Source organism: Centroberyx gerrardi, chromosome 3 (assembly GCF_048128805.1).
Source record: "Centroberyx gerrardi isolate f3 chromosome 3, fCenGer3.hap1.cur.20231027, whole genome shotgun sequence".
NCBI lineage: Eukaryota > Metazoa > Chordata > Actinopteri > Beryciformes > Berycidae > Centroberyx > Centroberyx gerrardi.
Genome location: NC_135999.1, coordinates 4,658,799 through 4,670,138, shown reverse-complemented (window position 1 = coordinate 4,670,138; position 11,340 = coordinate 4,658,799).

The following is an 11,340-nucleotide window of genomic DNA, read 5'->3' as shown; positions in this document are numbered from 1 at the left end:
ATGTCATGCTACAGGGAAATGTGTATAAAATGATGCACATTTTTCCATTTGATGTAGGCTAATGGTGCAGCCATAAAAAAACGGCGTGGTCGGTGTGAATATTTCACTCAATAATAGCTAAAGCTTCAATGAAGCGTTGGAACGAGCAGAAAGAGAATACCTATGCGATTTACACATTTATTTAAGCCTGGAAGTAAAATGCACCGGATGTAATCAAGCTTGCAATGTAGGCTAACGTTAACTGTCTTGCTGTCTTTTCACCCGACCTCAGAAATGTTCTGGTGAAGTCAATAACGTTATGTGACATTATGCTCACTGGAACACATATTTCTAAATATGTGTCCAAGATTTGCGTTGATATTTCAGAATTAATTTACGCCTTTCCTGCCGTATCATGTAACACTATCAAACGGTAATGTTAGCTAGGAAGTGGTTGAATGCTAACGTTAGCTGTTGTCTAACGGCAGCTAATGGGTTATCAAATATGTTGTTTTACCTTGAAATATGGCCCGATGTCCCTCCGGATTTTCACTATCCATTGTCTTTTCAGTTGCTGATCAATCGGGAAGCGGTGAAATGATAACGATTTGTCAGATTCCCTACGTTTATACGACTTGCAACCTGGAACACAGCAGTATGACATTATACTTTTGATAACAGCATTTGAGCTTCCCACCCTGAGTGTGACGTCAGAGGAAAATGGCTGCCATGTGAAGATGGTGAATTGAGCCTCCCATAACAGGAACAGTTCAGTTTTCCATTATATCAAATTAATAGCTTCCTCAGCAAGAATTTATGTAAACTTCTATCAAACACAGTTCACATAGACAAGTGTCTAACTGGTTAGTTAGCTAAAGGTAGCCAAATTTAACAATGATAAGTAATTTCTACTGCCATCACCTGTATTTGTTCCTTACTGACAAGTAACATTTTGGTTAGTTTTCTCTGTCCACTCTTTTCAGGGTCACAGGGGGCTGCAGCCTATCCCAGCATGCATTGGGTGGTAAGCAGTTAAACACCCTGGACAGGTCACCAGTCCATCACAGGACTAACACAGATAGACAGTCAGTCACACTCACATAAACACCTGTGGGCAGTTTAGAGTCTCCAATCCACCTGACTTGTATGCCTGGAAGTTGGGAGGAAAGTGGAGGACCTGGATGAAACATGCAAACTCCACACGAGGGCTTCCCAGGGCCGCAGCAGGGCCGCAGCAGGGCCGCAGCAGGGCCGCAGCAGGGCCGCAGCAGGGCCGCAGCAGGGCCGAGATCTAAGTGGCCACTCGTATGCTGCTCTTATTCCACTGGCAGATGCTACTTCTCACTGGCAGCTGCCACCACTACAGTACACAACAATGTAACAGCATGCCATGTTGGGGTTGGGCTGTCGGTAGAGGGCGTGCTGAATGCCGCTGACTGGTGTGGCATCTGCTAGCAGAATATAGTGACATACCAATACCACACTGATAGTGGCATAATGGATACCCTCTGCATTTTAAAGCACAATGTTTACTAGTTGCAAGATGAGGCACTGAGCCCCACCATCAGCCTTTAAAAATATTTGATTGAAAGATCATACTTTTGTTCAAGTATGTGCTTAAGTACATTTTTAATATTTGCATATTACAGTAATTCAGTTATGCTTTTACACTACACTACAATTCAAAGCAAATATCATTTTTTTTACTCTAATTTAAGTTTATGACACCTGCAGATAAATTTGTTTTAAGAGCAAGAACTACCCACTTCAACTAAAGCTCAGACAATGAATTTCAGAATGGAAAAAATCTCCAATAAATCATTGTTGCAAACATTGGACATGGCTTGATTTTCATAAGGGTAGAAATATACAGATTTTTTAACAGTCTTATGTCATTCGTCCATACGTCCAATTTGACAAATCATGAGTGAACATGGAATGAGCTTGAAAATCTTCTTATTTTTGACTACCACTTACATAGTTTATGTAATATTAATATAACTAACTGCATGGGTATCAACTATCTATGGTACCATCTATGGTTATCACTGCGGCCTGAGGAAAGATATACACATGACAGTGAATTGCAGAGCCAGCAAGGAGTAAACCAATGAACATTTTATTTGCTGAGAGGTGTGGAGGGGCGGGATTGGTCAAAAATCTGTGATGGTTTCATTGGTTGGAATTTTTATGTCGCCTCCAGGTACACAATGATGTCACCACTAAAGATTTCCTAACAGGATTCTAATATAAAAATACAAGAAAATAATAATGTTTTCCTTTTTGTTTTTGGTATTTATTGTTATATACAGTAGTGGTATTTATTGTTATATACAGTAGTTATTATATATATATATATATATATATATATATATATATATATTATGACATGGAAAATTAGCTTTTTCTGCTTTCTGCTTTTTTTTCATTTCACTGTGACTTTAAAGGTTTTTGCACCAATAGACAGGCCTCTCACAACCTGACAGGAAAAGATAGGATCAGTCTTCAAGAACTGAGTAAAGATAAGACATGTGATAAAGCTGGAGTTGCTGTGACAAAATACATCTGTGTATATTGAAAAAAATGGAACAGTTAGATGACCATATTTGACAACACTGTGAAATCTCCTTACCTTCAAAACAACTGGATGAGTGAAAATGAACGTAAATTTATGTCAGCTTACAGAAAATGTTTCTAAGCTGCTACATTTTTGACATCTAATATCAAAAATAGCACTGATTTCTTGAAGAAGTTAGTTCCTCTGTGAAACATTAAAGAGGAAGCTTGAATAAAAGAGAGCGATGACCCATATAAGGAATGCATCCAGTATTACGTGCATTTTGTTCATGATTGCTTCCTGATCATGGATTCTTCTGAATCTTGAACACATCTGAACAGTAGAACTGCCTCTGTTGCATTTAGTGTGGAGAAAAATAAGCATACATTTAACTCATGATTCAGAGGAACTCTTGTGGTTTAGTGTCATCGATAAACTGGAAACAGAAAAAAATAATCTATTACTGTCATCAAGTTTTAGGTACATCCTTGGAAAAAAAAGTCTACCACCGAGTCAGCTACAGAGAGAAGATAATATGCAGCAATGAAGAGGAATTTAGATAAGAGGCTGACAAGATGCTGCATAGATTCAGAGGAAGGAGTTATGAAATTTGGCTTGATGAGGATGTGAAAGCGAATAAGAGAACAGATTCTTCAAATTCTCAAAGGCCAAGAATGTTCCCATTTAGCCGACTCCTCTCTCTATACCCTAGGATAGATAAATGTTTTGGTTTTTTTGTCTTTATCTTTGAATTTAGCGAAATAATTTCAAAGCAAGAACCCAAATAGGACTTTTCCCTTTGGGTTTTTAGTCAAAATCTAAAATAACAAGATGATATATATTTTTTTTAATTCCCTAGAGGAATAATAATTGGATCTTAAATACTTTTCACTGCAGATTTCCAAACTCACATACAAAAAAGTGTTTAATGTTTTCAAATTTTGTGTACACAAAGATTTTTCAGGAGTAGGAGTTGCTAATGATGTCACTGTAACTTAAAATATGGTTTCCATTTTAATGTTTACAACCAATACAAACCATTTACATCTTCAAAATACATTTAAGGGTCATATTTAACTGTCACATACTGTCAGCCCTCGTATCAAAAGCTCAGTCATACGACAAAGGAATGAAAAATATAAAACCACTGAATCTAAATACAAACAAAATGTCAACAGGTTCAACAGCAAAACTTGTTCAACAGCTTCAAATTGTTAGTTTTTGTTTGAGTTTTCACTATTTCTGCATGATGTCAGCAGGGTCTCCACGCTTCTCCCATATGTCAGCGATGTCAAGTTGGTTGCAGCTGAGCTTTTGGACAATATTGCCCATCCGCAGCCACTTATTAGCATTGTTCTGCTGTTCCAGCCAATGGACAGCAGGAGGGCAATGGCAATAGCTGTCTGAATGCAGAGTTACCGGAATAAGGGTTCTTGTTGCTGGCCTGTAACTGGTCTCTCTCTTTGTTCCAGGGTGCTGGTGCAGGCTTTTAACCGGTCTAATTCTCGAGTCAAGTTCTTGTTACTGGCCTGTAACCGCTTATTCTCTTCTTCCAGATGTTCCACTTTGCTTTTGCATATTTCAGAGAGACTGAGGTGACTTTCTTTGCCGTCTACACGTTGGGGAAAGGAGATTTGGAATCAGAGCATCTAAATAGAGAGCAATTCTTGTGAATGTTTAAAATGAAAAAAACACACTCACATTTGTCTGCCAGAGCTATGATGCCAGCCAGCAGGAGAAGACACAGCAGGCCCAGACACACGGCAGTAGCTCTGGACGGACCGAACCACTCTAAACACACTAAATCACACATTCACCTCATTTTCAGCTTCCATGGACCACAAACTTTTACCTCAGATTATTGTTGTGTGTCTACGTTCCTGTGTGTGTGTGTGTGTGTGTTCTTACTTAAACATCGAGGTCCAATCCGATTGCTGTGCCTGAGAGTTCCAACATCGGTGTAGCGGTCATCGTCGATGTCCCTTACCCTCACTGTAAATGACCACTGTCTTCTAACCTCTGCATTGACGTAGATTTCCTCTGACATCTTCAAACCGTCTGCTACTGTGCTGATGTTGCTGTGCGAAAATCCATCTGACTGCCTCGCTGCATCCGCTTCTTCTCTATTATCTACTGCAGATCTGTGGCTTTCAACAGTACATCATCTAAGGTGCATGATGAGCTGTAGGTGTGAAATTTGAACCACTGGTCTAACAGATGGGGATGTAAAACTACCTGTCAACTGAAGGAAGTAAAGCATAACCACTATTTCCTTACATGATTTTGAAAGTCTACCAACACATTTAGAAAGCTGAGAGATTTCAATTCTAAAACTTCTACCTTGGTAGTGTTAATAGGAGCCTACTATCACTCTATCACTAGTGTATGCTAAAGTGCCAATCTACCAGGAACACATGCATGATTTGAGTGTCTATGTATATCTAGAGGCACCAGTTTCAGCCATAATCCCTGACCAGCAGTTCTCAGGTGAGTTGGTGCCCTTGCAATATGCAAATGACGAGAGTAGCCTATTAGCACCAAAGTCATCTCTGTGCCTCCGGTAGATAGCTCTGTCTGGTGCACATGCTAATGCTTTAGCATACAGTATGTTAAGTAATTATAGCCGACTAGCATTATCCTAAAAGTGAGGAAATGAGAACCTGTGTCAGCTCTAACACTGGCTAATTTTAATGGCACACATGTAAACCTTCGAGAGGATGACAAAGCAATGTGTCGGTCAACAGGAATTGAAGTCAGACTTGCAGCATAATACCATAGCATTAGACGCTGCCATGTAGACAATGTGAAAGTGTTTATCCATCTGCTTTGGCTGTGTAATCCTGCAATGTTGACCAAAATGTTACACAGTGTGCGTATCAAGGATATAAAAGTGCCAATACACCTGACAGTTTTTTAGGGCAATGTAGGCTACACTCCCAATACCAACCAACTAACCATGTCAAAACACAGGATTAACATCTATTCAAGTGGTGCCTTGCAAAAAGACATTCTTGTGTGATTAAATAAAAAATGTAAAGGCAACTTCTTGATCGATCTTGATCATCATATTTGCCCAGACATGTATTTTCCCTGGTCATCTCTGCCTGAACAGTTGAACCAAAACAGAATCTGTCTGTCATTAAGAGCAGAATTCTCGCACACACGCACACACACACACACACACACACAATAATAAATAGGAGGGGATGGAATTATTTTTCTGTTATTTAATTTTTTTTATTTTTTTATTTATTTATTTATTTATTTATTTTTGTTACTTAATAATTTAATTGATGATTAATCTCTTGTTACATGCTTTGGCAATATTGTTTGTTTGTGAACTGTCATGCCAATAAAGCACCTTGAATTGAAAATTGAATTGAATTCTACTCCCAGTGACTCAACAATAAGTCCATTCCGTCTCCCACAGAAACTTTCTCCCTGAACACCCTCAGTTCATTTCAGCCACCAGTATCAACTGTGTTTGAGTGCTTTTATCTCTGTTCTGTAGTTGTGAGTTTGGTAGTTGGTTTTATTGTGTCGTTGTTTCTGCACTGTTGATTTGTCATCCAGTACCAAAACATCCATGGACTGGATTGAAGGAGAAAGGGTCATCTATAGACCCATCAGGGTATGTGAGCATTGTTTATTGCAGTTAAATTGTAAAGATTTTGAGCTGATGTATGTATGTAGCATAAGAGGCTTTTGAGTGACATTATCTCATTTACTTCAAAGGTACTGTTCAATGTGCCAGTGTACAGAGAGACTGTACAGCTCTGCTGGGAGTGGAAGTACTATGAAGTACAAGTAAGAACCACTTTTGTTTCCGCACAAAATAAAACACCTGACAAATTCTGGTAAAGTGTCTCCTATGATTATACACGAGAACATCTGATGTTTTCTATTGTCTTGAAGAAAAAAATGATGGTGCAGTTTTTGAGGCGTCAGCAACAAAAGCAGGTCCCATCTGAGCTGACAGCTGAGGACATGACTGACTGGCTGGTGGAGCAGGGCAAGAAATCTCTCAGGGAGCGGTGAGACTAACTGAGACACATACAGACAGTCCACCACTCAATTTATCATGAACTCTGCTAATGTTAAAGGAATAGTTCACCCAAAAACGAAAATTCAGTCATTATCTACTCACCCCCATGCCAGTAGAAAATCGGTTTAATGTTTGATGTCCACGTTAGTCTCTGTTCTGTATGTATTCTGCACAGTGTAATACATGCAGCGTTTATAGTTAAAAATGGCACATTTTATGGCATTTTTCATTATTATTATGACATCAAACATTAATATGGGTGCTCACTTATTGAATTTGACAATTAAATACAAAGTAATTGCTTTAAAACAGTATTTCTATTTTAAAATTTCACGCTTTTATTTGGAAGACTAAACGGCCAAACCGGAAGTCTTGTTTCTGGTAAAAAAAAGTCTTACCTGTCGATTTTCTGCTGGCATGGGGGTGAGTAGATAATGGCTGAATTTTCATTTTTGGGTTAATTAGTCCTTTAAGCTAGTCTGTTACTAATGAGAAGAAAATAGAGCAACAGTTAAGATGAACCTTCTGTTTTCTTTCCATTTGAAGATTGTGGAGGTTTGATCTCCAGAGTTTTGATGAAAGTGTCCAGCCTCTCCTCACGCTGGTAAGACCAAGATCATGAAAAGACTCAGTTTGGAGTAAATGATCACATAACACTAGATTGATCCTGTAAATATGTCAAATCTTAATGGTGCATCCCATTTCTTGTTTCAGATGTGGGAGGTGAACATCAGCATGAAACTGATGGTTATTGAGTTTTTAGCCCGAATCGTGCTCAACTCACCTGAAGCCAACAGTCCTTGTTTTCAGTAAGTCACAGTTATGAGATAAGATGAAACTTGAATGATTCCTGTGGGGAAATTGTGTCTTTTAAGAAAATGTGTATTTCAACTCATTTTGAGCGACTCTCATTGACAGAGACCCTCAGATCATCCGTCTGGCTGACAAAGCCATCAGGAGCTTGATGGAGAAGCAGCAGCCCAGCTCCAGCCTCCTCGGCCCCCAGGAAGTGGTGATGCGGGTTGTGCCCAAAGTCCTGCAGGGCTTCTGGATTAATCCGGCGAACCTCTTGTCCGTACCACCGCTGCAGCTCAGCGACTTGGCCGTCGGACTCACGAAGGCCGTTCAGGATAAGCTCTCCGCCTCTCTGACCTTCACGGACCATCAGGCCTCCTTCTCCCGCTCCATCCGGGATGAGAAGGTCCTTTCTATCCAGAACAAGGTCAGAGAGAAGTACACTCCAGACGTCCTGCTGGAGGAGTTGAAGCGCTTTGGGCCAGAGCTGCTGACCAGGATCGTTGACGTCACAGTGGGGGAAATCTGTGAGATGTTTGAACCACAGAAACACATGGAAATGTCTGAAGTGCTGACCACCAAAGAGGTAAGAAGACCTGTGCAGATGTATGATTGAGTAGCTGGATACTGAAGACACTGTATAGTAAAAAATATTTTTTCTAAAATTCAAATGGCTTCTCTCCCTCTTTAGGTGGAACTGGAAGAGAACACAACACCAAGCCCAGAAATGGACTCTGCTGTTGGTTCAGCTGCTCTGGTTCCTCTGACTCTCCCTACTGAAGCTCCCGTGTTTCCTCTGAGCCTCCCAACTGAAGCTCCTGTGGTTCCTGTGAGCCTCGCTACTGAAGCTCCCGTGTTTCCTCTGAGCCTCCCTACTGAAGCTCCTGTGGTTCCTGTGAGCCTCCGTACTGAAGCTCCTCTGGTTCCTCTGAGCCTCCCAACTGAAGCTCCTCTGGTTCCTCTGCGCCTCCCTACTGAAGCTCCTCTGGTTCCTGTGCGCCTCCCAACTGAAGCTCCTCTGGTTCCTGTGAGCCTCCCTACTGAAGCTCCTCTGGTTCCTCTGAGCCTCCCTACTGAAGCTCCTCTGGTTCCTCTGAGCCTCCCAACTGAAGCTCCTCTGGTTCCTCTGAGCCTCCCTACTGAAGCTCCTCTGGTTCCTCTGAGCCTCCCTACTGAAGCTCCTCTGGTTCCTGCGGGCCTCCCTACTGAAGCTCCTCTGGTTCCTGCGGGCCTCCCTACTGAAGCTCCTCTGGTTCCTGTGAGCCTCCCTACTGAAGCTCCTCTGGTTCCTCTGAGCCTCCCTACTGAAGCTCCTCTGGTTCCTCTGAGCCTCCCAACTGAAGCTCCTCTGGTTCCTCTGAGCCTCGCTACTGAAGCTGCTCTGGTTCCTCTGAGCCTCCCTACTGAAGCTCCTCTGGTTCCTCTGAGCCTCGCTACTGAAGCTCCTCTGGTTCCTCCGAGGCTCCGTACTGAAGCTCCTCTGGTTCCTCTGAGCCTCGCTACTGAAGCTCCTCTGGTTCCTCCAAGGCTCCGTACTGAAGCTCCTCTGGTTCCTCTGAGCCTCGCTACTGAAGCTCCTCTGGTTCCTCTGAGCCTCGCTACTGAAGCTGCTCTGGTTCCTCTGAGCCTCCCTACTGAAGCTCCTGTGGTTCCTCTGCGCCTCCCAAATGAAGCTCCTCTGGTTCCTCTGAGCCTCGCTACTGAAGCTCCTCTGGTTCCTCCGAGGCTCCGTACTGAAGCTCCTCTGGTTCCTCTGAGCCTCGCTACTGAAGCTCCTCTGGTTCCTCCAAGGCTCCGTACTGAAGCTCCTCTGGTTCCTCTGAGCCTCGCTACTGAAGCTCCTCTGGTTCCTCCGAGGCTCCGTACTGAAGCTCCTCTGGTTCCTCTGAGCCTCGCTACTGAAGCTCCTCTGGTTCCTCTGAGCCTCGCTACTGAAGCTGCTCTGGTTCCTCTGAGCCTCCCTACTGAAGCTCCTGTGGTTCCTCTGCGCCTCCCAAATGAAGCTCCTCTGGTTCCTCTGAGCCTCGCTACTGAAGCTCCTCTGGTTCCTCCGAGGCTCCGTACTGAAGCTCCTCTGGTTCCTCTGAGCCTCGCTACTGAAGCTCCTCTGGTTCCTCCAAGGCTCCGTACTGAAGCTCCTCTGGTTCCTCTGAGCCTCGCTACTGAAGCTCCTCTGGTTCCTCTGACCCTCGCTACTGAAGCTCCTCTGGTTCCTCTGACCCTCGCTACTGAAGCTCCTCTGGTTCCTCTGAGCCTCCGTACTGAAGTTCCTCTGGTTCCTCTGACCCTCGCTACTGAAACTCCTGCCATTACTCCAGTCCAGGAAGGCTTGACCAGCAGCCTGGAACAGAAGTTCCAGGCTGCTGGTGTTTGGAAAACAGCCAGTTCCAGAGTCTGGCTGTTTTCCAAACACCGAGGAAAACAGCCGAGGAAATAGAGAGGGACTGAAATAAATAAATTCAGTGTTGTATTGCAATCAGTCCATGTCAGTCAATTTTTTTTTCATTTACTGTGAATTGATGCATTGTAAAATTCAGAAATTATCATATAGGAATTGCATGCTACATATACATATACAGTCAACTCCAGAATTATTGTCACCCTTCATGAAAATGAGCAAAATTTATTGTATGAAATAAATAAAATTCTATTTTTTTTTTATTGATCCAGAATCCAGAAACTGTATTGCTTTCATCATTTCCTGTTTCACTGGGGTCAAAATATGAGGTTGCACACATATAAAATCCATTTGTCATCCATCACTTTGTGGAAAATCAAAGAGCTTTCAACTTGAGGAGACAGATAGTAAAATACCACTAAGCACAGTCAGGGCAATAATCAAAAAGTTTTAGAAATCTGGAACAGTTGCAAATTCACCAGGAGGAGGACGCATGTGCATATTGTCCCCATGAACAGGGAGGAAGATGGTGAGGGAGGCAAAGAGGAATCCAAGGATCCAGTCATTTCCATTCATTGGTTTGAGATGCAAGGTAAAACAGACAGGCTATTATGACTTTTAACGCCATTTGGCCCATGGGGCAAGACCAGCCTCAGAGGCAGGAAAAATAATCGATTGCGAAGGATTACCCAATCAGCAAATAGATCCCGCCCCATTCACTTTGATTGACAGATGGCTGAGACATTATAAAAAGAGACATTATGAAATGAAGTGTTATGAAATAAAAAGAGGAGCAATGAAAAAAGAAAAAGGTAAATAAAAGAACCACTTTGAAAAATGTAATTCTGAATAATATCATCATATAATTGAAAATGAAAGCCATTTGAAAAATAAAAAAAGTTTTTATGAAATAAAAATACAATTAAATATAGTAATGTTATTATGAAAACAATAATTATGAAATAATATTATTTAATAATTTTTAAATGAAAGGAAAACAATCAATTATTAATTTATTTCTGTATTTATTTATTTCACTGACACATATTTATTTCTTTAATTGTGACTATTTTGGTCCTCCACATAAACCCTCTCAGAACCGAGTATAAATCACGCTTTAAAAGACATTTCTGATGAACCAGCTGGTAGATTATCTACGGAAGCGTAATGCATTCACTTGAGAAAAAGAAATTTGCCCTGTTTTTCTGAATTAACGAGATAATTATCTCAGAAAAACAGAGCAGAATTTTTTTTTTTTAAATGCTCTGTTTTTCTGAATTAACGAGATAATTATCTCAGAAAAACAGAGCAGAATTTTTTTTTTTTAAATGCTCTGTTTTTCTGAATTAACGAGATAATTATCTCAGAAAAACAGAGCAGAATTTTTTTTTTTTAAAATGCTGTTTTTCTGAATTAACGAGATAATTATCTCGTTAATTCAGAAAAACAGAGCAGAATTTTTTTTTTCCATGAAAACTTTTCTCAGAATTCTGAGATAATTATCTCGTTAATTCAGAAAAACAGAGCAGAATTTTTTTTTTTCATGAAAACTTTTCTCAGAATTCT